The sequence below is a fragment of the Uloborus diversus genome, chromosome 2 (genome assembly GCF_026930045.1).
Source record: "Uloborus diversus isolate 005 chromosome 2, Udiv.v.3.1, whole genome shotgun sequence".
NCBI lineage: Eukaryota > Metazoa > Arthropoda > Arachnida > Araneae > Uloboridae > Uloborus > Uloborus diversus.
This window is the reverse complement of record NC_072732.1, coordinates 139279022-139282956: the sequence shown is the minus strand read 5'-3', so window position 1 is coordinate 139282956 and position 3935 is coordinate 139279022.

Genomic DNA, 3935 nt, shown 5'->3' with positions numbered 1-3935 from the left:
ATGACCTTCTCAAATACATTTAGGACATAATCTCAAAAATCGAGGTGGATGGCCACCCAGTAGATACTCCCTCCTTCCATTTCAATTTGTATAAAATTACATGAGAAAAATGTAAAACATATTTAAGTCTGTTTTTTTCTGTAAACACAATAGTCGATCTGTACTTTTATTTTACGATTAGTTAATAATTGTGAACTTAGAAAAGTGGAGACCAATGCGTCTTTACTTTTGAAAGTGTGGAAGCATTCGCTAGATAGAAAAGTAGTAAGTAGTAACTGATTATCTTGATTATTTGTAGTTAGGTAATTAATATGAAATAGTTTTTGCTCTCATGCATCACTAAAATCTCCCGCATAGTGCTTAAAAATATTGATTTCTGTAAGTTTCAGTTGTTTTTTTTCGTTTTGAATATGTTATTTTTTTTATTATTCATTTGCAAATGTTGATTCGAAAGTTTGTTAGCTAATTTATTTTTCAGCTTGATATTTTCTTTAGACTTATGTTTGATTTTTTTAAAAAAGGAAGAAATAATCAATGGTTTTGAAGAAAAATTATAAAATTTTTGGCTTTGTACGAGATGCCTCTGAGATTAATGATTTTATGGTACATGTGGGGACAAAAGGGGCGTCTTTTTATCCACTTGGAATTACGAATTTTCAAAAAAAAAAAGGATTCCGATTTCCCTAGTGCACAAGGTTTACCCTAGGTTAGCCTGGTACACAAGGCATACTGATTCACGCTTTTGGATACAAGTTGGCATTGGTTGCCTTTGTTCACAGTACATGAAACTTTTTTAAAAAATGAAGCTTTCTACGCAGCCAATGTCATGAAAATTCTACAAAATTTGAGCGAAAATGAGAGTGTTCCGATTTTAAAATGTTGTATAAGTAAATAACACCATTGCTTTTTCTAAGTAAAGAATTGTCTGCAGTAAAATTTGGAAATTGAAATTTAATTCCTTATTGATAAAATCTAAATATATATATATATATATTTTTAACATTCTTTCGACTATTTATATTTTAGTAACATAGTCTTTTATTTGATGTGTGCAACTTTACACCACCTGGCAATAAATGTTCACTTTAAAAGATTAATGTATATAAATGCTGTATGAATAAACTTATTTTGTTATTACGAGAATTTTTCTTATTTCAATCTATGTTTTTTTCTGTAAAGCCAGTACCTTCATAAACACACACAAATAATAAAAAAAATCAAAAGCATTTGTTTTTGAACGAATAAAAGACAAATAATTATCATTAATATTTTCAGAATATTGACAATTAATGTTTTTAGTTTTCTCTAAAATTAAATTTTGTTTATAAAATTGACAGTGGTTCCATAAATCTCCTACTGAAAGTAGAACACTGCTACAGTGTATAATTACTAGTGAATTGCCGGATCATAAAAATGTAGATCCGCAAATACATATATGGACCTTGAATTTTTAACCCAATTTGATCCTTGTCCAAGTGTAAAATTTGAGATGAAAGGTATTCCCGTAAGGGTAAAAGCACGATTTATTTAAAAAATCAATCCGTAGCAGAAACATAATCAGGAATTTGATTTATTCTGAAAATAAGTTCTACAAAGAGAAGGGGAGTGTCGGTAAGAATGAGACTGCATTGCATTTAAGACGAAGTAAAATGTGAAAAATTATTTCTAGCTTGGTCTGTAGCTATTACTAGTAGCTGCTACATCTGCTGGCTAGAAATAATATTTCGGCATATAAATGCTGTTGTTCCATTCCTCTCGACCTGCCCCTTACCGACATAGCACTGCCAAGAACATTTTTACGAAGAGTAATCGGAGAATTCTGTCTCAATTTTTCGAAGAATGGCTGGAAGAGTCGATAGGAGGAATAGTACAATTCCTAAATCAGTATAAAAAAAATGCTGAAATGTTACCTTATAATATCTTTAAAAAATGTAAAGCTAATTCAAATTTAATTGTATGTTATTTTATAGTTATCCACATGTAGAATTTCAAATATGTAATAAGAGTTTATGGCTAAAAATCCATTTAAGATCTACTAATCATGATATGGATACAAATCTTTATTTTCTTTTGGATATCTGGCACATCGCTATCAATTAAAGACATACAGTTAGGGCAAACCTAACCTGGCAGTATTGTAAAGGCTATGCAAATCTTAATCCTACCATTTCATTGCTGCCAGGTAAGGTTTTTCATAACTAGTGCTGCAAAGAAAGTCGTGCCCCTTCTCCCCCCCCCCAGGAACATTTGGTTTTAATATATATTGTCATTCCAAAACTGTTATGACCAAAAAAAAAAAAAAATCAATCTGCACTAGTGTAAAATTTATAGTACACATTTTTCTTAACATGAAAATATGCACTTGATTATTCATTTAATTGCAAGAACTTAATAAGGTCTTCGTAAGAAAATTTAGCTGAGTGCTAAGAACCATTAATATCTGCTCTTACTATTAATTTCAATGAAATCTTTATCACTAAGAAAAAAGAATTCATATTGTTTTGTTTGTGTGCAAAATATTAGAATGACTTTCTTTTTTTTTCTTTGAATTCAAGAATTTAGGCATGTAGGATTTTCTTTTTTTTTTTTTTCAATTGATGAAATTGAAACATATCAGAATATGCAGTTTTTAGTGCAGCATTATGTAGCACTAAAAAATGCTTACATTACAGTTATGAAAAAGATATTTAAAGTATGCTGTAAAAAAAAAGTCAGCTTTAGTGGTTACTAACTAAAGTTGATGAACAGATACATATAAAATTTTTAGCTTTTTTTTTTTTTTGACAAGTATGAATAATGTGCTGCACCAGTTGGTTTTAGCCATATAAAAAAAACCTCACCTTGAGTACAATCTATTGAACCTAACAACTGTTAATAAAACCTATTTATTTCATATTGTTACTTTTATAGGCTCTAATTTTTGAAAGTAGTGAGATCATACGAGTTAATCTTTTTCATTTCCAATTTCTTGTTCTCCTACCTCTGTTTACGAAACGCATTTTCACAAACAGTAATTGGTTTAAATAATACTGCTTTTATTTTGCAATTTAAATACAAAATTCCCTAAGTATTATTCAGTTGTGAGAAAATTATTGAAAAATCTTTGACCCTTGTCAGATTCATTCTCATGCGTTTCATTCAAAACAAATACAATATGCATGTAGAACGTATGACGCATTTCTTAAACGGCAACATTTTTATATTGAATTTGCTTTCTTTTCCAATTGCAGAGCTAAAAGTTGAAAAAAATATATCCATTACATGAGAGAACATGATTTCATCAACAAAAACAAATATTGCATCACGATTTTCACCCCTCTGCTACCTCTCTCAAACCCAGGGAGCTCAAATCTCATTGGTTGATATCAATTAGTCGCTTCAAGTACATACGATCTCGACTTCCCACTCCAAGCGGGTTTTCACATTCACGATGCGATGGAACGGTCGAAAATCGGCGCGGTGCGATGGATTTCAGCTCGGCTGGATATCCAGCGAGCCGCGCCACGCCATCCAAATGGATGAGGCGTTCGGCATTCACGACCGGATTTTGGAGTGGTGCCGCGCCATTCGGATGAATGGAGCGCCCGTGAATGGCGGCCCCAAATATTTTTACTCGACGTTAAATCCCGGTTATCACAAGTTTGCCATTTCAACTGCGCTTGCGCGCGGACTTTGCCGATTTCAAAAATCTTGCTCAAACTAATTAAAAACAATTTAAATTTGTTAATAAATATGAGATAACAACAGATAAAAATTAGAAATTACGAAGTTTTCTTTGATTTATTTTTTAGGCCTCGGTAAAGATCGAGTTTTGCGTCTTAATTATGAATGGATTCGGAGTCTGATTTTTCTATCAAACAAATGCCCTTTTCAGGGCCAAATTTTTAACCTCAGAAGAGCGTACTCGAATTGCAGCATCACTTCTAATACAAAGC